Raw genomic sequence first — 27847 nt, 5'->3', positions numbered from 1 at the left:
TCCAGATATATATATATACAGTTCCTTCATTTTCTCATCGAGCTTGAAAATTTAACTTCTCTTTCTATCTTATCTTGTTTCACAAAATTTCTCTTGCATCCTCATGTCTTGTACTTACTGCTTCTATAAACCAGACCAAGCTTGCCCATTCCTTCCTGTCCTTCAACTATATATATACATATATACACCATCAAGCTCACTTCTCTTATTCCTCTGTGTCTCATACTACTATTCTGTCTTAGCCACAACCCTTGGTCTGGGACCAGTCGGCTAGTCAATAACCCCACACGTTTCGTCCATCCTTGCATGATGATGATGATGCTGCTGCTGTTGCTATTGCTACTTCAGCTACTGTTTCTCATGGCACCATTTCAACTAAACTCCTTCGAGGAACCACCAGACTATAACATCTATTCCAACACTTTATATCTATATATATATTTTTAAACTATTGCTTGTTAGTAATATTCATGTGTCTTATATAACTTGGACATACAAATTTTCTTGTACAAACATCCTTATTTTAAGTTTTTTTTTTTTTAAATATTCAACTTATCAACTGACTTGGTATTATCAATAATTAGCTGAACATAGAATACATAATACAAATTTTCATATTCAATTCTAAATTTATATATCTTTTATCTCAAAATATATTCATGGCAATAATATTCTTTTGTGCTAAAATTATTTTATCAATGAGGTTAACAGCATCCGTTATAAATATCTATACCATTCAGTCATGTCTTGATAAAGCTTGATTTTTTTTTAATGACAAAATCTTCATTGACAATTACATTATATGAATGTAATGACTGAAAATAACCCAAAAATTTATTAATAATTTATCCATTATATTTCGTATATATCTTTGTTGGATAATTTTTAAAAATAATCTACAAAAGATAATTAAATTTAGCAATCAAGTAAATTGATTATAATAAAAAAATATTATCAATCGAGACATTGGATAATTTATAAATAGCTTCAATTTGAAAATACTTTTTTCAACTTTCTATTCATATACGTTACTAATTGATTTCAAGTTTTTTGTTTGTGTGTGTCTTTGTATAATAATTAATAATAATAATATTCAATAATTAACAATTCATAACTACCACACAAACTATTGACTTTTCATCTTACATTCATATTTCCTCTAATGAAAAATTAATTTACATTCATAGTCTTATAACTTTTAACCTATATTAAAACTCATAAAATTCAAAATAATCTTCTGCTTAATATAATTTATTCAATTGAAACATATTTATCTAGCTAAATAATTATTAAATTAATTTTTTTAAATTGATAATTAAATAATAAAATTATGTCAAAATATATCTGTTAGATGAATTTGACACACACAGAAAGTTTGCAGTGATAATCATTATTTTAAATTGTTGAAAAACTGTACATATATAAATACAATATAATTGTAAATGTAATTATAATTTTAGTATACATCTTGGGGTAAAATTTTACGATGCTATAAATGTGAACGTGTATATATAGTTTACTATATATTTAATCTTTCTTGTTATTATTAATATTTCTCTGTCTTTTTGTATATATCTTTCTCACTGTGTGTACAATTAGAATCGGAAATTACAAGAGACGACCTGAATATATTTTTGCTGTAAAGATAATCGATACATCCTTGTCATTTTGTATTCTATATATATATAGAATTTTATAATTACAATATTTTATGTCTCGTAATAAACTGTGATATAAATTTAAATAATTATATTTTCAAAAATAATATACAGTTGTTTTCTAATTTTAAAAACAAATATTCAATTTTTTTTTTTAAAGGTTTTTTTTTATTTTCAAATTGTATTTTAGTGTCTTTTTTATTTTCATTCATTCTTATATATAAGCTTTATTAAATTACTATGAAAGAGCTATGTAGCAACTTTGACCCACCAAAATAATTTCGTATAGCCTTTCTCATTCTGTTTGGCGTTAAACACACCGGAGGGGATTCATTCATAGTTTCCTTGTTGTGAATATACGTTATAAAGTAGTTTTAAGTTGAACACTGTCATCAAAATTTTCATTCATCTTTAAATATATATTTTATTTAGCTATTAATTGATTAAAAAATTTAATTATTCATATTAAAATTCATTATAAATTAAGGAAATTATATAATCTACAGCTATCATAAAAATGACTTTTTAAAATCAATATTTAATATTATAAAATATTCAAAGTTGATTATTTTTTGCCCTATTTATAAATTATTTTTTAATTTTTTTCATTATATCAAGATAATTGAAAATAAGTGTATTAAAAATTTTTTCATTTTATATATTCTATTTTAAACAATAAAAAAAAAAAATTGTTATTAATTTTTTTTTTTTTTTTTTAAATATAATATAATAAAAATTTAATTTACCAAAGTTCATTGAAAATAATCATATATTTGAAACTGTCTACTTGGCTTTTATAAATACCCATGAGAAATAAAAAATTCAACTTGTTCAGATAAAGGATAATCGATTTGGGAACACACTGAATTCCATGAATGTACGACGGTTGTGAGGACTTGTGTATTGTACAGATTGAGGATTTTATGAGAAAATTTATTGGCGTAAAAACGAAAATACACGTTGTGGATGAGGTTTTTTCTTCTAAAAAAAAAAGGGATATATAAAAAAACGTATATAGGTGATGGAAGAGAGAGTATAGTTGGGGAAGAGATTTTGTTGCTGAGTAAAAAAGAGGAAATCAAAAATAAAAAAGAGGGTATGAATACACACACTAGACTTGTTCAGATTGTACTCTTATGTTGGCACCCTGTTGATATATATTTTATTATTATATTTTTTTACTTTTTTTTTTTTTAAACGCGATTCTCTTTTTTATAATCTTACCTGTCACTGTATAAGCACCTTACGAGTACTGCACGTTCTTGTGTCAGTTCAAAATGGAATTAAAAGACCCGTTACATTTTTTTTTTTTTTTTTTTGTTATTTCTCTAAATCTTTTTTTTTTTCTAACAATTTTTAGCAAAAGAGACACCGACGAAATACTAAGACCGTTAGGTTAAGACAACTTTTCAGTCACAATTTAATTTTCCAATGGTTTTTTTTTTTTATTTTAACAACGGAAACAACCTTTTTTTTTTTTTTATTTCATTTCAATGACTTCAAAGGAAAATTTATTTCATTCCAATAATTGTTTTCTTGTTATTATGTATATAATTGTGTTTTAAAAAATATTTAACGTAAATTTCATTTCAAAGAATATGTTACACTGCAGATTACCTCAATTTAAAAATAATAATAAAATTTTTTTTATTAATTTTCATTAGGTTAAATTGTATTAAATATTTTTATATATTTTTTTTATGAATTACAAACAATAAAACTTGACATTTTTATGATGTATGAATGTTAAAATTTATAAAAGGGTAGAAAATTAAAAGGGGATGATGATCAGAAGAATACAATACTTTCTTACATTAAAAACCAAGTGCAGTGTTAATGGCAACTTGCTTGAAAAACCTTCAGAGAAATTCAAGCGTTGTCTTAGCGGTCTCTTCTCAGAATCACAATTCTCTCTTTTTTTTAATAATTTTTTTTTACATCTCTTGTTCATGTTGTACACTAGTCACCAAAAAAAAAAAAAAAAAAAAGAATAAGTATATATATATGAAATGATAATAAGAAACTGAAAAAAAATTTACTTTTACAAGAAAGACAGAAACTCTTGTGGGACCTCAATGAGAGAGCGCTCTTATTTCTTGTAAGAAAAATAAAAAAAAAAATCTCCTCATGCTCTCGTCACTTTATGTCTCATAATTATTACTCCTTCGTACCTATTTTGCGCTCATCTCATCTCACTTTCTTGCTTTAAAGTATACCCACTCCATTTTTATATCTATATAACATCTTGACTACTTTTCAGTTCCATTCGCGAATCTTTGTGTCTCATTTATTTTTATCTCTTTCTATTTCAATTTTTTTTTTTTAATTTTATATATATATATATATATATATTTATATATTATTATTATTATTTTTTAATTCCAAGTAGAGTTTCTTTTCTTTGTTATATAGTAGAATTGTTCAGTGAATTGTTTTTCTTTTTGCTTTATATTTTTTTTCTCTCAATCAGTTTTTACCTCTTTTTCACTAGTTTTTATCCTTTTTTTTTTTTTCAAATTTAATTTTTGTACCTTCTTTGTCTTATTTATTTATTTATTTCTTTTTAAAAGTACTTAGTTTTTTTTTTTTTATTTTCTTTCACCTTTGTATAATATTTTTATCTCGTTTTGCTGATGATGGGTCGTGCCAATCATCGACAATTTTAACCCAGTCGAATAAATAGGACCCAAAAGAAATAAAAAAAAAAATGATTTAGCTTTGTATGTTGTTTAATGCTGAGAAATAAATACTTATGGAGTGGTTTGGTTAACGTGTTCGTAGAAGAAACAAGATTGATTGGTAGAGTGATGAAAATATATTTTTTTTTTTTCAATAAAATAAATCTGGTTGAGTTAGAAGAAACTACTTGCAGGTGAAATTGCACCAACTCTCACATTAGTACAAATTATAATTTATAATTTAAAAAAATCCTGTAATTAAATTAAAAGAAAAAACGTTATTACCTTTTTTTTTTCTTTTTACAACAAAATAATTTCAAATAAAAATCATTGATTTAAATATATTTAACAAGATAATTTCGATAAAATTTAATCACATTATTTAGAACTTATAAATTTCATTATTTTTAATGTAAAATATATTTTTTTTTACAGATAAATTCAAGTTTCAAAAAGCCATGCAGTGTATAAGAAGAATATAATAATCTTCCCAAATAAGGTTAGTGACAAATATACAAAAAAAAAAAAAACATATATTGCAAAGTTTAATAGTTACTTTATACACAAGGGGATGAAAAATAAAATAAAAAAATAACAATAGTGGTTTTTGGGGTCCTTTGGGGACTTACCTGAGGATTGAAAAAATGAAAATAAAAAAAAAAAAAAAAAACCACCTCAATATGTCGAAAGGTCGGCAAAAAAGGTGCATGGGTTTTTATTCTTTTAAGGGGTGGAAGACACTATTCACATATAAACACGTATAGTTTATACACCTGAGACCCCTACAGAGATACCAATATATTTATTTTTTTATTTCATATAGCAATGTGTAAATACCCTTGAAATAACCAAAGACCGCCACTTGTATTTATTCCAATCGATATATCTATAGATATATATTGACGCGTGTTTAGCCTTTTTTTTTTCCCCTGTAAATATTATATCCCGGGACAACCCCTCCTCCACATTCAATACCTGTCTCAATTTTCCTTTTTTTTTTTTTTTTTCAATCGACTAAATAAATGTTGAATAGTACACTTACATTGGGTTACAACCCTATTTAACAAAGTGTAATTTTAACAAAAACATTTACAATGTGTAATTTTGCCCAATTTTTTTTTATTATATAAGCCAATGAATATAAAAGACGATCAAGTTTTCGATACATGATTTTTTTTTGACTTTGTTATTATTTATCAACAGGTTGATAAGAAAATAAAAATTAATTTGTTTAAATAAATAATTAATAATTATAAATTTTTATTTATTTTTTTTTCTATTTTTATCATGATTTTATAACTTGATGACGTTAATTTTCTGTAGATATATATTTTAGATAATTTCATTAGAAATTTATAAGGAAATTTTTTCATTCCCTTGGCTTGTCTTGAGAATGACGATGGGATGTGTATAGGGTGCAGGGATCTTGGAAAAAAAGTTAGTTACAAAAAACGAAAGAAACTATGTAGTGAAATGAAGAAAAAAAAAAAATGAATAAATAAATAAATATAAGCAGCGTGATACGAAAGAAATAAGCAGGCAAAGTACATTAAAAATTAATTACTTTGCTGATGGAAACTAGAAGTAGCACTAGATGGCCACTGGCATTGGCTCATCACCTTTTATATTTATATATATACATGCAAACGATATCCTTGTACCATCGAAATCTCACTCCAACGTCAAATAAAAATCTTAGTTAATATAAAAATTTAAAATAAAATTACTAAAAAGTTTTAGCTAAAAAAAATTATAAATTTATTTCTAATTTATATCATTTTATATTTCGAAAAATCAATTTAATTTTTATTTTTAATATATCTGTTAAAATTATATAACAATTATTTGCCATTATTAATTTTTAAATATTTAAATTACAATTTTATTAATGAATATTTTTATTTTCATCTAAAGCCAGAGGGAAATTTTTTAACTATATAAAATTATTGTTGATGATGGTTACTGGACTTATTTTAATATTAGCTTGAATAACCTCAAGGCTGTTGGATAAATAGATAAATAGAATAACCAATTTGGGAAGTTGTTAAAAAGTCCTCTTTTTCCTGCTAGGTAAATTAAGATTAAAAAAAAAAAAACTCGATCAAATTTTTTTTATCTCGTTTTATTTTAATTTTTATCTTAATTCTCGCTCTCAATATTTTCATAATAAAAAAAAAAAAATGAAGAAGAAGGGAATTACTGTGTCGTCCTCTTGACTGAGATACAGTTTGACTTTAAACATCTTGGACCCTGAGACTCAGGGAGTAATTAACTGCTTAACGAAGTAAACAGAAACGCCATCTTGGCACCGGAAAATACAAAAAGAAATAAATATATAAAAAAAAAGTATTTTAAAAACCGGATGGTGTGTTGCTAGGAGTATATAACTACAACTCTGAACCACATCATGACATTTCTTTTTCTTTTTATTCTCATTTACCTCTTTTCACCTTTATCATTTTTTTTTTTTTTTTTTTTCTCCACAATCTCAATTTTGTCGTTTCCTTAACTTTATTTTATTTTTAAACTTTCCCCTTTCTATTTTTTATATTTTCTACAAATCTAAAATTGCCATCGACGGTGAATTTTTTATTTGCAATATTAACGCAATTCGTCACCAAGCACATTTCCCTCAGTAGAAAAAAAAAAAAAAAATGTATATATTTATTCCTCTTTATCTATCACTTTTTACCTTAAATTATTCACACGTATTTACATGATATGTGTGATTATTTTATTTTTCAAAAAGATATTTCATTTGAATCTGTCATGAAAGTGTTAATATCCCTGTCACTTAAGGTCTTTTATAAGAAATTTTTTTTTATTTTTTTTTTTATTTCTGGAGGAGTGAGATCATGGGGTGAATCTCTGCGGGAGATGTATATTCATGGTTGAGTGAAAAATAAAGTGAGAAAAAATAAGAAGAAGGAAGTAAAAGATATGTGAAAAAAAAAAATAAAAGGAAGGTGCTCGCATGATTGTCGGTACATGTATTTATATATTCACATGGATTGAAAGAGGAGCAGACAAAATGCAGTAATCTGTTGTGTATGTGTATATATAAATTGTATATAAAAATGAAAGAAGGGCCCAAGTGTATATATGATGGTGGCATGGGCCCCGCGTGCATATAAAAGTCGAGGGGTCCGGGTCGCACGATCCTGCTTGATCTTTGCGCTCGTGCGATCTCTTGTATATAAAAGCACCTTTCGGACCTACTGTGAGGGAGGGAAATAAAGAGGGACTATCTTCTTTTTCTCAATATATATATAACCACTAAAACCATATGCCACAACAATATACATATAAACACACACACATACAAAACAAGACTTGTAAATCGAGAAATCTTTTTTTATTTTTTTTATTATTACATCTCTTTTGTTTATTTGATTTTTATCAGCTATTGTCTAACATCCTACTTACACATATTATTGGTGTAAATATATTCGACATTTCTATTGCTTATTGAATATTTTTAAACTTAGTATATCGTGTGGTCTTTAGGCTAAACAATAAAAACAATTTTAATATCTTAATTTAATTTAATTTATTTTTTAAATATTATAAATTTTAATTTTAATAACTTAATTTAAATTATTTAAATTTGATTATGTTGTTTATAATGTCAAATTCTCGTGGATATAAATATATATGTGCGATTTGATCAAACTGTTTATATAGTTATAAATCTATCACGATTTAAAGAGTAAAATAAAGAAGATATAAAAAGAAGATCACATGGGAACACAAAGAGAATGCGAGCATATCACTACAATGAAAAAAAAAAAATAAAAAAAAAACCATGATGCAAGTAAGTAAGTCGTGGATCTCTCCCACAATTAGTCTAGATCTATTTTATTCTCTCGAGTTGGAATTTATCGTCCAGCACGCCACGAGATCGAACAAGGAAAAAAATAAAAATAAAGTATAAAAAGAGGAAGAATAAAAGATTGTATATATATGTTATATTTATATATAAATGTATATACAAGTCGATATATTGTACATTATGTTTACAAGCTTGTAAATATTGTACTGACCAAGAATTAAAATTTATCTTATACCAACAACGGTATCACTTTTACTGGACCACGTTTTTCATATTTTTTTAATGTTATTTTATTTATTTATTTATTATTCAACTATTTATTTATTTTACGACATGAAAAAATTATTATTTATATATTTTTTTTCCCATGATTCTATACAAAAACCCTATGAAAATAATTTTTGTATATTTATAAATATTAAAAAAAATATACATCCCCTTTTCTTTTCATTGAAAATCACAGTGGAATAATTTTTAACTATTTTTACCTGAAGCCATAATCAGATATTGAATTAACCCTTTTTACAACCCTTTTATAATATGATATATCATATATTTAAATAGACTCGTTTTTTTTTCATATATATTAGGTGGTATAATAATCAAACAAATAAATAAAACACATTTTATATTATTCAAGTGTAAAGCGAAACATGATTTTTAAATTGAAAATATATCGTGCGATAGTATACTTATTACCCCTTCTTTAAAATGTTTTTTCTCCTTGTTTTCTTCTCTCTAAGCTTCCCCTCACTCATTTTATCTATTTACAACTTCACAATTTCTTATTTCTATACTTTGAAAATTTAATTTTTTATTATTTCGTTCGATTTGCTGATGCACTCCTTGTTGAAACATCACTTTCAATAAATTCGTGACGATAAAAAAATAACGTGACTTTATGATTTAACAATGTGGAATATTTTTTTACTACCCTCAAAAGGTCAGAAAAAAAAATAAATATAAATATAAAATTATCACATTGACTTTTTGATTTGTTTTGTTAATAATTTTTATATTATTTTTTTTTGATAAGAATATTTTTACACCCTTTTAATACTTGTTTTAATTTAAAATTCAAAATTAATATACATGTTTTTTATATTATTTAAAATATAATAGTGAATAATATTTAGTTTGCTTTATTATTTTATACTTTTTTTTTTATTTCGTTTGAGAATTTACATGAATATTGATGTTTCAGCACATTATTCATATACAATTTGTGTGGAAAATATATTTAATATGAAAATATGATACTTTTGAATTTAACTAAGGGGCAAGAGAAAAAACATTGAGAGGAAAAAAAAAGAGTAAGAGGGGTATTTGTAGTAAGAAAATAGGCGTTGGGATTCATCGGGGCAGTGAGTGTGTTCATTAAAAGCAACACTCGATTCTTTTGCTTGAAATTTATGATAACGGTTGAAATTTACAGGGATGAAATGAAGAAAGATACAGATACTGATGAATAAAGATGAAATAACAAAAAAATATATACATGTAAAATAAAATAAATATGAGAATAGAAACGGCAAGAGTGTGTCGTTTATATATATATACATAAAACGACCCTTCTTGAAGAAGGATTTTATTTTATTTTATTTTTTTTTTTTTGTATCCGTGGTAGTGTGGTGTGATATAATTTAATAGCACGCGAGAAACACTGGCTCTTGTCTGTTACCAAGCCTACTTCATTTCTTTTTTTTTTTTCTGTATAAAAATGACGACTTGAAAAATAAAAAAATGAATTAAATGAATTATGAAAAATGAAAAATGATAAATTACAGTAGAAAAAATATAATATTTTTTATTTATTTAAATAGTAAATTAAATTACATTTTTTTCAATTGAAATATTATTTTTATGTTGGAAAATTGTTTTTTTTTTTATTAAAAAATTATTAAATTAGATATTTTATTGATTTAATTGATTTTTTAGTTTTTTATTTATTTATTTTTTTTCTTTTGCATTAAAAGTGAATTATTTATTTTTATTTCATCAAATTGATATCAATGATCTAGTTGAAAGTTGTGTCTGATGTGACGGTAATAAAAAAAAAAATTTATACAAACACACAGAAAATGTTTTTTTATTTTTGTCAAACACATCTCGTTCTTGTATCTCAAGAATTTGTTTTATTTTTTATTTTCCGTTGGTTTATATACTGGACATCACACAGTAATGCCAAGTCAATTTTAATCTTCACTCTTTTTCCTTCTATTTTCTGAGCCAACCCTCTTGTATTTATTTTTTTTTCTTCATCTCAACCCCACAGCCCCAAACTATATATGACAGAACTGATTTCAGCGATCTCTAACGCGACAATCAACACCCATCAGTCCCGCGTTTCGATCAACTTCCAAAAGATACAGAAAAATAAAAAAAATAGTAAAAATAAATATCAAAGGAATGAAAAAACAAAGAACAAAAAAATAAATATAAAAAAAAAAAATATCATCATCCCCTAACAAAAATACTCTGAATAGATTCATCGAAGGAAACACATATTTTTCATTTTTATTCTTCCGCTATTTTGTATTACCCATCTAATATCTCTATAAAGATATAATACCACAGATAATATTCAAAATTTTTTTTTTTTGTCTTCATCATTTCTTATATGCAAAAAAAAAAAAAGATTATTAGCCATTGCTAACGTTAAAAAAATTCCAAAATAAAAACAAAAAAAACTCTCAATGTCTTACTCATACCCCCCGAGTTATTCTGCATAATATATTAAAAAAAAAAAACGTAAGAAGGGGGTCACGAATCCTTAAAATCACGAGTCCAAAAAAAAAAGCCTTTTTACAGTATATATATGCAAAATAAAAATCCCTCACACAGCCTCCTCATAACCCTGAAAATCCACGTCTACTCTTTCTCTGATCTCAACTATCTTTCTCTTCACAGATCCTACCCTCGAAGAAAAAACCTCTTCCACCCTCAAAACCTCACTCTAATCTTCATCTTCTTTTCCCTTGTTCTTGAGTTCAGACATCCTATTTTTTTTTTTTTTTTTGTCCAATCGAGGGTGCACGAGGGAAATATTCGTAAGAATTAAAGCGTTGGGAATTAACATTCCACGTGAAGGTGAAGTGAAAGAGAGAGAGAGAGAGAGAACGTAATAAAAATAAAAAAAATTGGGAGAAAGAGGAGAGATGTATACCTCCCATCTTACCAAGCCTTATTTTTCTCCTCTTGCCCCCGCAGGCAAACGATTGGGCTCTGCGTACGTAGCACCCTTACAAAACAACGGGAGCATTACCACCCATACTACTTATTTCTCTATACAATACTCGTTCGTTCGTTTCGTTCGTTTTCTCGTCGCCGATTTTAAAGACCCCTTCTTCTTTTATATGTATGTATATATATGAGCTAGACAGAGACAGAAATAACAACGACTACGACGACGACGACGTCGACGCAAAACTCTTCGAAAGGACTATGGCCCGGGGTGAAGGATGTGGAATGAGAAAATTCCTAGGGTAAAATTTTGCTTCGCGTTGTGGATGAAAAAGGGGGTAAGAGAAAAAGGGAGAAAAAGAGGGGGGCTGTCTTATTCTTTCCACTCATTAAGGCGGATCGATGTGGCCGTATATACGGATGCGGTGTATATATAGTTTGATGTACTTGGATGAAAGGAGAAAGCTTTTGACAAAGTTGAGAAAGGTTTTATATATATATTCATGTATATTTATTTTTATAATTTTTTTTTTTTTTTTTTTTTCGGTACTGGTCCTTAGGATTTTGTTGCAAGTTGAAGGATGACGATGGGGTTGAATGACTTGGTGGAGAGGGATGAAATATATGTATATATTTATTTTATTTATTTTTTTTATTTATCTCTAAAAGTGTCATGGGTTCGTAAATATGTAAGATTTTTTTTTTTAAATTTTAATTTTCGAAAGTTTATTTGATCTTTGGAGAGAGATTTTCTTTTTTTTTTTATTTGTGGTTGTTATTTTTTGGAGGAGTTTTTAAAGGGTGCATTGGTGAGTGAAAGGGTTTTGACTTGAGTGGTTTTTTAACTGAGAATATAATCGACAATGCCTACGGCTAAATTGATACCAATCATGCACCAGAATTGATTGAAATTTTTTATTTTAATTTTCCGTTTTTATTATTTTTTAGTTTGTTGTTTAGTTTTTTTTTTAACTGGTGGAATACTTGGGATATATATTTACGATATAGAGGTAAAGATGTGGGTCCAATTATATATTGTTTTAAAATATAAATATTCGTCTGGTTCATTTTATTTTTTTTTTTATATAACTTGCTTTGATTTAATTTTCTTTTGACCTTTGTGTGTATATCGTTTATTAATTATTTTATTTGTCTGAAAATTATCAACTTTCAATCAATTTTTATTCAAATTTTCTTTAGTTACAATAATTTATTTTTAAAATTTTACATTCGTTAGATGATTTGATTGAATTTTAACAATCTTTTGATGTTTCGATATCAATTTTTTTATCGTTAATAGCATTGTGTATATTTATTGAGGCTATCAAGAATTAATTATATTTATTATATTCAATCAAAAACAAAATAAAATTAAATAAAAAATATATTGAAAGATAAAACAAAGATGGTTTTTATAAAGCCACATATATATTTAGTAAAGGTTAAGTTGATATTTAAGGTTTGTGTATGTATCTGGCAGGCAGGTGGGTGTGATGAGGGTTTATAAGACGAGAGTAAGAGAGACCCTAGGTAAAGGGGATGAACAACCACGTGGCAGCGCACGTGGTAATTCCTCACCCCTTTTTCTCCTCACAAACCATCCCTCCAATTTTATCTTGCAACCCCTGTATTATTTTAAGCGCTGGCGTCGTCATCAGCTGACCGACACTGGACTCAACACTACCACCTCAATTTTTTTTATTATTTTTTTTCTTTATTCAGTATATATATAACTGCTTCTCTTTCCACTATTTTCAATTCTTTACCATTCAGCTATACTATTTTTCTCGACCACGTGCTTTACAAACTTTACGAATTTTTTTTTGACAAGTAATTGAATAAAAATATATATCAATTTTATTTTTTTATACTTTTAAATTGTTTATATTTTAGAATATTAAATAGACAATTTTAAATGTATTTTTTTTTTTTTTTTTGTTCATTTAAATTATTTTATTTCTTTTTTTTTTAACTGTAAATGTCAAAGTAGCTCAAGTTGGACGTTATTCGTAAACTGGAAATATTTGACGAGGCTAAAAAATAAAGTAACCCTTACCCTACATATTTTTTTTTACATTATTTTTTCTTCTTCAGGCTAAAAAAAAAACGAGAGAAATATGCATACAACGTTTATATTTATTTGTACATATATTTAAAACTCGTATGCTTATTCCAAATAATTCTTTTTCTTTTTTCAACGCATTCAAAAATTTCTTTCTCACTCATCAACCCTCTCAAAATTTTATCCCTCAGCTTGAATTATACATCTATATATTCTTGATATTACAAAGTTTTAAACGTAACGTATGTGTGTCGTATCCATCAGTCAAATTATGCAAGGCAGACGACGTTTACTTCAAACTTGACTCTTTCTCTAGAAATAAATATAAAAAAAAAAAAAAAAAAATTTCAAACTAACAACACAAGTTGACAGCAAAATAACTCAAGAAAAAAAAAAAAACCTAAATAAATTCCACAATCTCAACTGTGCGGAAAAATATAAATCATATATAATAAATTGAGATGAAAAGTTTGTATATGTTTCTGTCATTTTAAAATAACAAATAAAAAAACATTTTTTTTTTTTCAAAATAAAATAACCAATAATAACAGGATAAAAAATATATAAAATAGATAAAAAAAAATTTTTTTTTCTTAAATTTTAATAAACTGTATTTGATAGTAAAAAAAACCACGCCCTCAGTGAGTACCGATTTAAACTTATATACACCCTTCTGTCCTCTGTTGCATTTGCTTTTATCACCCCCTTTTTTTTCCCACCCTACTACCCCCTGTCACTATTCGTGTGTATATGTAGATAGATTGTGTTGAGCCTGCCGTCGTCGTCGTCGTTGTTGCTTTTCTCAACCCGTCGTCCTGCCCACCCCTAATGACGCAAGTAAAACAAAACAAAGAAACCTTTTTTATATATATATGTATAAACTGTCGTTGTCATCATCGTCGTTGTTGTTGTCGTCGACGACAACATCGTGTGCTCCTTCGTGTGGCCCAGAGGTATGATGAGTAAAAAAAAAAAATAAATAAAAAGAATCAAGAAATGTTTAAGAAATATAAAGTAAGAAAAGTATAAACACCAAGAGACTTTTCTATATCAACTATATATATATACAAAATTAAAAAAAAAAAAAAAAAAAAAACGCGACCAGTACGTACACCTCATACCTATTTAACCATTCCCATCACAACCCCCTGAGTCTTTTCTTAACCCCCCTTATATAAAATTTCTCTCTGCTTTTACTTTGCTCACTCACATGCGCGCAAATGAAATCGATTAAAATGCTGGGCGCAACTTCTGTGCACTACCACCACCTCTTTTCTTTACCTCTTCAATCTTTCTTTCTTTCTTTCTCTTTTTCTTATTCTTACTCATTTTCCTTTTTGCTTATTTGGTACTATATATGTATATATACCACCCTCAATCCTCAACCTTTTCATCCAACTGACTTGGCCCCGTCAGAGACTCTTAGTCGTCTATAAGAAAGCAACGAGAAAAACCCTTACGTGCCTCACCAATCCTTTCCAACATGCATACACATTTATTTATTTATTTATACTGTATATGTAGTTATGCGGTACTTTTAGATTGTTGGATTGTGCTGTGGTGATTACCAAGTTACTTTAAATCTGTCAAATATATATAGAGGTATATTTTTTGGCATGCTTTTGAGGGTTGAATAACAAAAAATATATATAAAATTCATATACTTTATTTAATTTTTTATTTATTTATTTATTGATTTTATTTTTTTTTTTTTTGTCATAAAGTTTTTATTAATATAAGTAGGAATTTTAAATTAAGGGCTTTGAAAATTTATATAAAATATTTGTCAATAGATTCTTTTTTTTGAATTTAATATTATAAAATTTTTTTATAATGAATTGATTAAGAGCACGTATTTTGATGTTAATTAGAAACTTTGTATGTTGTTAATTAGGGTATTCAGAATATTGACAATTGAGGAATTTATTTATTAAGAAATTTATCGTGGTTTTTGTTATAAAAAAATTGTTTAAAATAGTTACGTTACTTTAAAAGTTGTATATTATTTTTTTAAATACTTTTTTTAGTTTCAAAAAAAATTTTTGGAGAAGCTTTTTACGAGCTATATTGAATAATAAAGATTAAAAAAATTTTTTTTTGTCAGTTAGTTAGTAAATGATTCAATGATAGTAAATTTTAGTTGATAAAAACAGTCACCCACATATCATCCCTTAAAATCTCATTTTTCTATATTTAAATTTTCTTCTATTTATAATTTTTATTTTCCATTTTCCTATAGTCTATTATTATTCACGTGAAATATTTTATTTTTTTTGCTTTAATATTTATTTTCTTCTTTGTCTTATTTTTCAGTTAAACCAACCCTTTTTTCTTCCCCTTTTTCAAGATCTACCAATCTCCTCAACAACCCCCTTTTTATATCTACCTATATATATACGTAACTGTCTTTTGCCTCGCGCAACTCTTTCCCCATTCTTAACAATCCTTTTTCTTCATTTCTCTTATTTTCTTATATTCTACTTATTATTATTATTTTTCTTCTTCTTCTTTTTCTTATATACTTGTTCGTTTTGCCGCGGGCAGTCTCACTCGAATTTTCCCTTACTTTTCCAATATATATATATAAAATTTTTAGACTCACTAAGATTTTACGTTAGCATTCATTTAAAAAGCCTCAGGTTTTACCCTTATATTTTAGCTGCATGAATTCACCCCTATCCTAAATCTTTATCCCTTAAAATAAGAAAAAAAAAAAATTAACAAATAATTAAAATAAAAGAACATCGTTAAATAAAATGAATTTAAAGAAAAAAAAAAAAAAATCAAACAAATTATAATTCCCATAATGATAATTTAAATATTTTTTATCATGTAAGGTATTTTTTAAATTTTTTTAATCATCAAATCAATAATTATTAATATAAAAATTATTAAAAAATTCCAATTCTTTTAGAAATAAAAAAAAAAAATGTTTTATTTGTTGGTTTTTATATGATAAAATTCTTTCAATTGTTTTAAAGAATTTTATTTATCGATAGAAAAATAAATTAAAAATGAAAAAAAATTTTTTTAAGTGTATAATAATGTTAAAAGTATATAGATGTGTGTGTATGGGTGCGTTAAGATCGAGGGGGTATGAGTAACGGGGTATAGCTAAGACGCCAGGGCTTCCAAGTAATTATAAAATGCAATCAATACTTTACATATTTTTCACGCAGCCTCCAAGGGGCGGCGTCGGGACGCTCATATATACACATTTATATGTGTACAGTTAAGAGAGAAAGAGTCCACCCCTAGTCTTTTTTATTTTTACCCTCTTTCTTACCCTCCGATATACACCATCCATATATATATATATTTAAGGTATATGGCAACCCTCGCGATGTAATTCCTCGGGTAGAAAAAGAGAAGTCGAAGGGCGGAAAAACGAAGAAAAAGTAATAATAATAATCAAAAAAAAAAAAAATATATTATATAAATGAGAAAAAAAGGTAGAAAAAAAATACACATACACTATTTTCTTTAGATGCATAAGAGAGAGTAAAAAATGGGGGAGAGATAAAAAGTAGTTAAGAAAATTTTTCTATTAAAAAATCTTAACATATATATTGAAATTTTTTGTTTTTTTTTTTTCAAATTGATATTGAATTTTTTTTATAATTTTGATTAATTAATCAATTATGCAAATGATAATTAATTAATAAAAAATTTTTAATAAAATTAAAAGAAAAAATATGTATATAAAGTTAATTATTATAATTTTTTTTTTCGACGCAATCAAAGAAATTATTTTTCATAAATTTATAATTAATGATTTTAAAATTGTATTTATGGATTTAATATAAATTTACGTATCATTTCATTGGTACTTGATTAATGTCCTAAGATTTTTTTTTTTTTAATTTTTTTTCAAAGACTCGTGCGAAACCCTTGGGTGGTTTGTATACATCTAGACACACTGAGTCAAAGAGAGTTAAGAAAAAAAAAAAATGTTCATACATTCACCTACAGCAGAAAAAACGTCGAAAGTATAAGTACTGAGAGTGAGCGTCGTTCAAGGGTTGGTGACTGTAGACGGCTGATATATCAAAGAAAGACAGAAAAATGAGGAGAAGAAAAAACAGAGAAAAAGTCGAAAAAAAAAAAAAGCTGGGCATAGGGTAGTTGGTTGGTCTTAGAGGGTAGAAAATAAGAGTGAGAATGAAGAAGAAAAGTGCGGGCAAAGCAGGTCTGTATTTGAGGGGTTGTTGGACAAAGAAAGAGGGATGATAAAGAGAAAAGATGTTGAGAAAGGAGAGGCAGCAAAGGGACGCGGCCAGATTTTAACGATTCCACTGCCGCGGAGTCTTAAGAGAAAGAATGGCGTGGAGAGAGAGTTTTTTGAGGGTAGAAGGGTGGTGAAATGAGTAGAGGTTTTTTTTTTTTTTATTTTATTTCTTCTTAAAAGAAGGGGGTGAATAGTGAGTGTGTAGTATATAGTCGTCGTTGGGCAACGATGATGAAAGAAAGAGTAGGATAAATGTATACATTGAGGAGTGAGTTGAGGAGAAAATGAGGAAGAAAGTCAAAACGAAGGGTGAGTGAAGACGTGAAATGAAGAAATTCTATCTACATTTCCAACCCTTCATGCAACGTCTTACCCATTTTTTTTTTTCCTTTACTTTTTAACCCCTTTACTTGTACTTTATCTTTTTCTATTTCGTTATCCTTCTTGTTTATTTTTCTATACTTCTTCTTCTTCGTTTTCTTTATCATTTCCTCAGCATTTACCTCTTTTTTTTTTCTATTTTACATTTCTATCCTTTATATTTCTTAGCTATATCTTTCTTTCATCAGTCCCTGGCTAGCTTTGCAAAAACCACCCTTACTGAGACAATACCCAACCCTATCTTTTTCTATTCATTTTTATCCTTTTCTAATATATATATATACATAGAGCACGTCTTCTTTCTTTTAAACTACCCCCTAGCTAGCGCTGGTTATTCGCGATCTTTGCGCACCCCTTTTTTTAACCAGCATCACCATACAACTACTAACATCTTTTTATATATATATCTTTTACTATCTATACTTACAAAAATAATAATCAGAATGATAATAATAACAACGAAAAAAAAAGAATGCCTGATTTTACATGAGAAAATTATTTTTTAAATATTTTTCCATACAGATTATTTTCAAAATTCTTTTTCGATTTTTTTTTTTCTACAAGTGATATATATTTTTCAATTTATAGTATTTCAATTTCAAAACTTATTTAGAGTTGGATTACAAAATTGTAATACAATATATCCAATAAAAAAAATAGAAAAATATATTTAAAATTATTTTTATATTAATATTTAAATTACCAGTTTATAATTTAAAATTTATAATTAAATAAACAATAAAGCTATTAAAAAATTCCACACATAAAAATGATTTTTTTATTTCATTTTAAAAAGCATAAGTAAAAAAAAGAATATATAAAACGAAAAGCTGGGATTTCGATGAAGAGGTGTATGAGAGTATGAAGAGAGTTTGCAAGTAAAGAGGACACTGTAACAAACAATAGAAAAATAAAAAAATAAAAAAACGGTAGTAGTCTCAACGGACAATAGCTTGTGTGGAACAAACACATCTTATATACTTGTATTTCATAAAAAGAGTCCGGAGGTCCTTGGAGGTGCTCCTTTGCGTTTTTTTTTTACTTACAAATATATATATATACATATTACATGTGTATTTATCATCTCTCTCATAAACTGACATTATCTTTCTCTCCTTTTATAAAAATAAAAAAATAAAAAAAGCCCTCGGTAAAAATTCCCCTTGAATCTTCAATCCTCGAGACTCCTGACTCCTTTAAAACGTCGACGTCGACAACGACATATATAAAAAAAATACTCATATACTTTTCATCACATCTATACCACCTTTTACACGCACTCATATATATATTTAACGTATATCAGAGATTTCACATATTTACATTGTGGTATAAGGTATATCGCGAGACGCGACACAAGATCCGATCAGTTGATCGTACTTGCCGCACACACACCAGAGGTAAATTTCATACAACCACCCCTCAGACCACTATATAACGAGGTAGCAAATCGAATTTAACCCTCGGCACACGATCAATCGTATTATCATGCACTTTCATCGCTACTATATATACCTATGAATTTTTTTTTTATTCTTTTTTTCATTTTTATTTTTATTTGATTTGATTTTTTTATTTTTTTTTTAATACTTACACCCTTGAGTAATATTTTTATACATTGTTTTTTCACTTGGATGCGATTTTTATCTTTAATAATTTTCAATTTTATATGCAGTATTAAAATTTTTTTTTTACTTATTTTTATCTTGAATTTTTAAAGATTCATTTTTAAGCGAGTTTTTTATTTTATTTATTTATTTTATTTAGAGTATAATTTTAAATTTTTTGTTTTGTATATTGATTTAATTTTTTATAAATGCATTTTTTTTTGGTCTTTAGTCTGCATTGAATATTTTTTTATGGGTGAGTTGTAGGTTAATGATTCGGGGTTTGAATTGAAGAGAAAGAAGCAAAAAAAAAATGGTTTAATTTGTGGGGAGACGTATATTTATTTAAATCTTTTATACCAACACTCATTTTGAAACTCAATTTTTTATAAATACGTTATTCTTCATAATGCGAATGATTAAAATCTGGCGATAAAAAAAAATTTAGCCATATGCCTATAGATTGAAATAAAAGCAATAACGTATTTTTTTTTTTTCTACGTTTTTAATTTTTTTTATTTTATTGTTATACTATTTTTTATATTTTTTTCTATTTAAATTTTTTTTTTCTTTATTGTCTCGAAGAATAGAATGACACTAGTGGATATCTTGTTCGTTGTAAGGATACTTACACCACTCAACATAGTCTTTTGACGCTTATTCAAAGTTTTATTGGGCTTAAAAATTTTTAGAATAAAATGTTTTTTTTTCATCACATAAAAATAAGTCAAAAAAAAAAAATATATATACTGTTGAAAATAAAACAAGTAGGTTCTAGTTAACAAGTTGAAAGTTTAAAAAAAAAAAACAACAATTATTTTTATTTATATAAGTATATTTTTGTTTGAAAAAAAAAAAAAAATGAAACAAACTCGTACAAACGCATATACAGAATCAAAAAACTTTTTCCCAATCGAGTAAATAAAAGCAAAACTCAAGACAAGCTTTTTTATATATTTCTAAGGTTTTTATTTTTTTTATTTTTCAACCCCTCATGGTGATAGATAAGACCCACGAGACAAGCACACAAGTTCGTTTTAACTAAAACCAAAAGAAAGATAATGAGTGGTGCCACCAAGCACAGGCCTATTTTTAAATTTTTTTTTTTTTTATATTTTTTTCATTCTCTTCTCCCTAAATTTCTCAAACGATAACCATCACACGCATACAAACCCTAAAAACAATCTCATCTAAAATAAAATTTAAAATCTTTAAAATTAAAAATTCAACCATTTAAATAAAAATTTTCAAAAAAAAAAAAAAAACTAGAAAAATTCTCCAACAAGCCTCTCAATCACATGTGTACCAAAAAAAAAATCCTCCAACCCCCTGTTACGAATAAAATATAAATAATAATAATTAAAATAAAACCCTGTAAAATAAGTTGAACAAAAAAAAATTTTAAAAAAAATAATAAAAAAAACTACGAAAGCAGCAGAAAAAAAAAAAAGTTTTTTTTTTCGGATGCGTGCATTAATTCCACCCCTTGATATGTCTCTCTTTTTAAAATATAATTTCTTTTTTTCTCTCATTGAGCCTAGTAGTTTTTTTATTTTATTTTATTTTTCTTCTTATTTTTGGCTCAAGACTCATCAACGCACGCGGTCTTTACCCATCAACTTGCAATCCAAGAGGGTTCCTTCTTCCTATCTTTTACCTCCCGTCAATTTTGCAAATATATATATCACAAAGTCACATGGAAAAGTACTTTTTACCCATTATACACACACACACACTAATATATAAAATAATAAATATATACATACAAATAAAAATACAATATCAACATTGTAAATTTTCCATATATTTACATTTATAAATATGTGTGTGTGTGTGTGTGTGTATTTTAAGAAAACGTGACACAACTGATATTTGTCTCTTTTCTTAACCCCCTCTTCATTTTATTCATTCGATATACTAAAAATACATATACCCCCATTGCACCCATCAACCCTCATTTTACAATCACCTTCTTTTTCGTTTTTTCTGCATTTTTTTTTTCTATTTTGTCCTTCCATCATCAACCACCACCACCACCACCACCACCACCCTCATGCTACTCTTCCACTTCAGCCATCTCTCTCTCTCTCTTACTAACTTACCACTACTATTTAACTTTTGATTTTTTTTATTTTAATTTTTTTTCAAACTTTTGTACAGTCTATCTACATCTTGGCATTCTCATTCGGCTTTTTTTTTTTCGTTGTTTTTATTATATATATTATTTTTTGTAGTCTTGTGAATTTTGTACGTGCTTGTAACATTGAACGCGATAAAATTTTAGTATGTATATATATTTTTAAAACACATGAATATTATGTATGTGTGTATATATGAATGATAGGTGAAATGAGAGGAAAGGGGGTAGAGGTAGAGAAAAAGGGTGAATGAGAAAAAGGGTGGATTGCTTATACCACCCTTAAGTCTACTGACGCTCACGATCCATAATTATCGCCCAACGTTAGTTGAACACATTCACATTTGTATATATATTATCGTTTGCCAACTTTCTTCTTCACATTTTGGCATGCACACGCAACTTCTATACTTATTATACTTGTATGATTTTAATATATATATATTTGTGTTATTAAAATATGGTTTATAAATGTTTGTGTGTATCTTTGTATTTTAACTTACTTACTTGCTTTATACTTTGTTAACCATGGCAACATTTTACATAGACATTTATATTATTATTTTTTTTTTTTTACCTTATTTTAATCATGTGTGTATGTGTGTGTATATTTAAAAGCCTTCATTTAACTTAATTTTGTATAATTTTAATTGTACGAAATAAAATAATTTCATTAATTTAAATTTCAAAAAAAAAAACAAAAAATTTCTGTTGGATTATAAATTTTTATTTTATTTGTTTATTTAATTAATTTTTTAGAATTGATATCATCTGTTTTTCAAAAAAGATTTATTTTAATTTATCATTGTTGTTATTTGAACAAAAAAAAATGTGTGAATTAATTTTTGAAAACTTATTGTTTTTTTTTTTTACAAGGGGACAATTTTTTTCTTTTCTATTATTTTATTTTAAACAATTTAAAGTTAAATTTTTCATAACAGCTGGGATTGGTAAAAGGTTACCTTTTGATAATTTGAAAGGTAAATTAAGGATCCAATCTATTGACATGCTAATAAGCTATTCATAGTTAATTTTATATTTTTTTTTTTTAAATATATAATTATATATTTTAAAATATTTAAATGTAAATCAGCCTGATGGGAATATTTTATAATTTTTTAAGTTGTTATATGTTTGTTTATTATTTATTTATTTTTTACAAAGTTTATAAGTATTATTTTAAATTGTCTATTTAATTTAGTCAATGTTAAAATTTTTTGCACAAATGTAAGCTGCAAATTATGATTGTAAAAAATCATAAAATTAATCCAAATATTTTCCAGCTTTGTTAGGAAAAATAATCGTCATTTTTTTCATCAATTTTAATTTCATTAAATATTATTATTTCTAATTTTTTTGTTTTTCTATTTTAAGGGTGTGAAAACTTGCGGCAAAATATTGAAGATACATCTGCTAAAAGCCAAGGTAAGATTGATTAAAAAAACAAATATATATATACTTAAATATATGCTTATGTACGATCCGCTTCGTTTCGCTCGAGTGTCGATTCACAACACGAAATAACTATCGAGATCTCCCTTTCTTGTCCGCGAACTTCTCACAGTACCTTTCGTGTTTTATCCTATTTCTTTTTTTTTTTATCATTTTTTTTTTCATTATTTTTATTTCCATTCTTTTCCTCTTCTTTATTCTTTCTACTTTTATCTTATATTTTTTTCTTTACTTACACTATATATATTTATTTTATTTTTTTTTTCTTTTTCTCGTCAATCGAGTTTAAGTTCCATCGAGTGTGAATCGGCACCCACGACTGTGACGAAATTGCCCAGGTTTTGATACCTCATTCAGCAATAATGGCAAACGTGAGAATTAAAAATAAAATAAAAAAAAAAAATTTAGTTTTTTACTCTTAAACTGAAAAATTAGCCTGAGAAAATTCTTCAGCATCATCAATTTGTTTTTTTAATTTTTTAGTACTCTCATTTTGTCATCCAAGTATTTGAATTTGAAGTTTTTTTTTTTGTATTTTTTTCATAATATATGTTAAGATATATTGATTGTCAAAGTGACTCAGCTGATTGTTGATCATGCACACATGAAAAATAAAAGAAATAAAAAAAAAAGTTGCACCCCATTGTGAGACACGAACTAATTAATTCACAATGGGGTATCCCCCACCCCATGAATTAATGCAAAAGTGAGAAAGAAACATTAAACAATAAAATAGAAAAAAATAAAAATAATAAAAAATTCAGAAGCAAACTCGACATCATTTGCACATAACATACCAACTTTTCATCGATTTCATTTTTTTGTTCTACACACATTACAATCTACATATATATATATTCTTTAGTCTTGGCATCAACAAAAAAAAAACATGTGGGCCTAATCCGAGCCGAATCACATGCGACAGCATTGAGACAATACACAAGAAAAAAAAATATATATATTTTAAATACAAGACAAAAAAAAAAAGAGAGGTGAAAGAACATAGTGGGGTTGAATGATAAAATAAGGGATGAAATTTAGAAAAAAAAAAAAATTAAATAAATAAATATGGCGTACGTGTTAGTTAAGGGTACAGATCACCGGGGGAATTATTTTTAACAAAAAAAAATTCGTCACATATCCCGCGGCTTTCTTAATTATCATCACGAAAAAAAAAAAACTTATACATATATCAAAAAAAATTCAGTACAGTAAATAAGTAAAAAAATAAGAAAAATAGCACGTCTTGGTTGGGGGGCAGCAGGCGGGGGGGTCGTAGAAGATGAATAAAAAAGTTCAAGAAGTAAAAAGGGTATAGAGAAGAGAAGGAGAGACAGGGTGTCTACAGAGGGAGAGTTAAGGAAGAAAATAAAAAAATAAATAAATAAATAAGATAAAAAAAAAAAGGAAATTTAAAAAAAGGATGGAGAACGCGCGTCGACGCCACAGTGGTGGCAGAATATAGAAAAACCCCAACACACAAATTTACATTTACATAAAATACATATGTATTAAACATATACATATATGCTAAGATGATGATGAGAAGAAGTAAATGGGGTAAGAAAAGAAGAGGGGGGTTGAAGGGGGCAATAGGAAGGGTGAACAGGAAAATAAAGAAAAAGAGGAAAAAAAGAGGGAGTCAGTGGATAGGGAAAAGAAAAAGGATAAGAATAAGAAAATAAATAAAAAAAAAAAAAAAAAGGAGGAAAAGAAGAAGGAAAAGCGTTGGAGTTTGTTATATACGCGCGGGGTAAAGAGATTGGACATTTTACTGGGGGTTATTTCGTTGCCATAAGAAAAGTTAGTTGAACAAGGATAAATATATTTTTGTATATATTAGTAAAAATGAGATAAAAGATAGTGCGAAGAAACGGCCAACGATGATGTTATATATATATATATATATTGGATATATAAGGGGGGAACCAGCGGCGTTTCTTACTCCGCCCAGCATCCAAGATGGCGTTGGCACTGGATATATCCGTTTTTTTTTTTTTTTTATTTTTCCCCATTATTATTATATTTCTCTTCTTTTTTTTTTAATACTCCCCCTTCTTTTATTTTATACCCCCCTTGGACCACCCCCTTATCACCCTTCTCTTATTTGCCCTTAGTATATCGTTCTTATTTTATAACCCTCCCTCTCCCTCTTATTCTTATTACCCCCCTTATTTTACTAACCGCCCTCATGTCATTAAAATCAATAATTAACTAGAAGAAAAATATTTTGTACAGAAAATAATATATGAAAAAAATTTATATCGCCATTTTTACGATTTTTTTATATTGAAAATGATTATTTTCTTGTTTTTGAGAAAATTCATTGGCTTATTATGATGTAGTTTTTTAGTTTTTGAATTTTTTTTATATTGTTTTTAATATGGAAAAAATTTTTTTAAATGTTTCGTTTTTTTGTGTTTATGATGATGTGATGATGATGATGATGTTGAGAGGGTTTCGGATATTTTACCTGAGCATTGTTGATAATTATTCAAGGGGTTTTATAAGTGGGGGGTTTTTTTATATTTTGGGGTAGTGGAAAATGGGGTGGTTTGTTAGTTGGTACCAACGGGCACATTTGAAATATGTATTCGTTTGGAGTATGTTGTTGCTTTTGATAGTTATTTTTTATTTTAATATTTATTTTTGGGCGGAAATTTTTGTTATGTTAGTTTGATTGTTGTGATTTTATTTATTTTCTTTTTTTTTTTGATATGATAGTTTGATTTATTGAAATGATATTGATGACTGTAATTTTTAGAGGGGTTTTTTGAGTGATGTTTGTGATGAATAAATGTTGGATTTATTGTGAAGGATGAATTACTTTGATGGATTATTAAATTTGTATTGTTGGTTATTTACCTATTTTGGAAATAACTGTTTATAATTTTTATTATATTTTGTGTTAATTATTATATGAAATTTGTGTAAAAAGAATTAAATAAAATATTAAAAATATACAAGTTTTAAAATAAGAAATTTTGGAAAAAAAATATACCTACTGCATAATTCATGGAAATTGGAAAATGAAATTTACCGTTAATTCCAATGAAAAAATGTTTTCTAAAGTAAAAAAAAAAAAAAAAAAGAAACATTTTTCTTGGCGTTTGTCCTTGAATTTTCACCGCCATGTTCTCGGACAAAAAAAATAAAATAATCATAAAAATTTATGGCCAGTGCACTTACATAGAACTAACGAAAAGAAAGTTAAGAAATAACGGTAAATATTACTTTTTTTTTTTTACCTGAGTTTTCCTCAAATTTCCAAAGATTAGCAGAGAAAAAAATTTAAAATAAAGAAACTTCTGTGTATTGACAGACACACAATTTATTGATGGTTACTCTTGACCTCAACTTGTCGGTCACTATATTGATTTTCCACTTTCCACTAAATTTTTCCAAGAAAAAAAAAAGCTAAAACATAAAAATAAAATAAAGAAAAATACTTTTTTTTCTATCCTCAATTTTAGTAAATAATATATAAAAGTAGTAAAAATTAAAATTATCAGTATGACCTTGAGCTTTTCAGACGCAATAAACTGTCATCTCCAAAGAGTCTATCTATCTATTTTTCCCAGGGTTAAAAAAAATTAAATATTTAGTTTTTTTTATTCGATTTCACATCAGGTAAATGTTCCCATGTAAAATAATGATAAATAAATCTACCTGAGCAAGTCAAATTTAAATAATTCATATAAAAAAATGATGCTAATAAAACGGTCCTCTTAGAAATTTATAAGCTAACGAAATTTTAATAAATAAATATACAAATTTGTAGAATTTGCAAAAATTCAATCCTCCAAACATGTGTTTTTTGTCTCTTTCCTCATATGTCATCTTGTACGTGACGAAAAATAAAAAAAAAAAATATTTAACACCTTAAAATTCAAGCTGTGCTTTTTTTTTCTTTTTACTTAGTAGATCAAAAGTTAAAAATCGTCAAAACAATAAAAATCCATACGTTTTTTTTTTTCTTTAATCTTGCCGCATATGTAGTGACGAAAAAAATATCAAGACAACGAGGGGACACCAGGGGGCAGGGGTCCAAAGAAAGCCATTTCACAGGTTTCAGACAGGTGTATATACCTACCCTATTGTTATCCTATCTCTCGAAAAAAAAACATACACATTAACACATTGACATAAACTTAAAAAAAAAAAAAACATATATGTAGTAACAAAATATTCAATAACTAATTTTGTATCTCAGGTATATATGTTAAAAAGAAAAAAAAAAAAAAAAAAGGCGGAAAAAAACAATAGCATAAAAGAAACAATGGAAAATTGTGAAAAATTTTTACCGCCGGATATAGAGAGACATTTTTCGCCATCAAAAATGGCCGATGAAATATTGCCACTTTTTCTTTTACTCTTAGAAGAAACATGTAACATGTAAAAAGTTTTTTTTTTTATAATATTTTTTTCTATTTATTTTATTTTCTAAAATTTATTTGTTTATACCCAAAATTTTTACGCATAATATTTTTCAAAATAGTGATAAAAGAAAATAGGAAAACACATAAAATTTAAAACATCATTCAAAGTGGTTCTTGAGTACCGAAGAAAATTGACATGTTATTTATTTATTCTATTATTTGTAAATTCAAGGTTTTTTTTTCCATTATT

At 26.4% G+C, this 27847-nt stretch overlaps 1 long non-coding RNA gene across 1 annotated transcript in view; it reads left to right on the top strand.

Moving 5' to 3' along the window:
• The window catches only part of LOC122857181, a 94403-nt gene that overhangs the window by 47855 nt on the left and 18701 nt on the right, over positions 1-27847 (top strand). The window contains exons 4-5 of the long non-coding RNA XR_006374186.1: positions 4772-4835; positions 23141-23191. This is a non-coding gene — a long non-coding RNA (uncharacterized LOC122857181). The remainder of the gene's footprint in view (positions 1-4771; positions 4836-23140; positions 23192-27847) is intronic.

This window comes from Aphidius gifuensis, linkage group LG5 (genome assembly GCF_014905175.1).
Source record: "Aphidius gifuensis isolate YNYX2018 linkage group LG5, ASM1490517v1, whole genome shotgun sequence".
In the NCBI taxonomy this organism is placed as follows: Eukaryota; Metazoa; Arthropoda; class Insecta; order Hymenoptera; family Braconidae; genus Aphidius; species Aphidius gifuensis.
The sequence above is the reverse complement of the archived record's forward strand: the minus strand, read 5'-3'. Positions and strand labels throughout refer to the sequence as shown.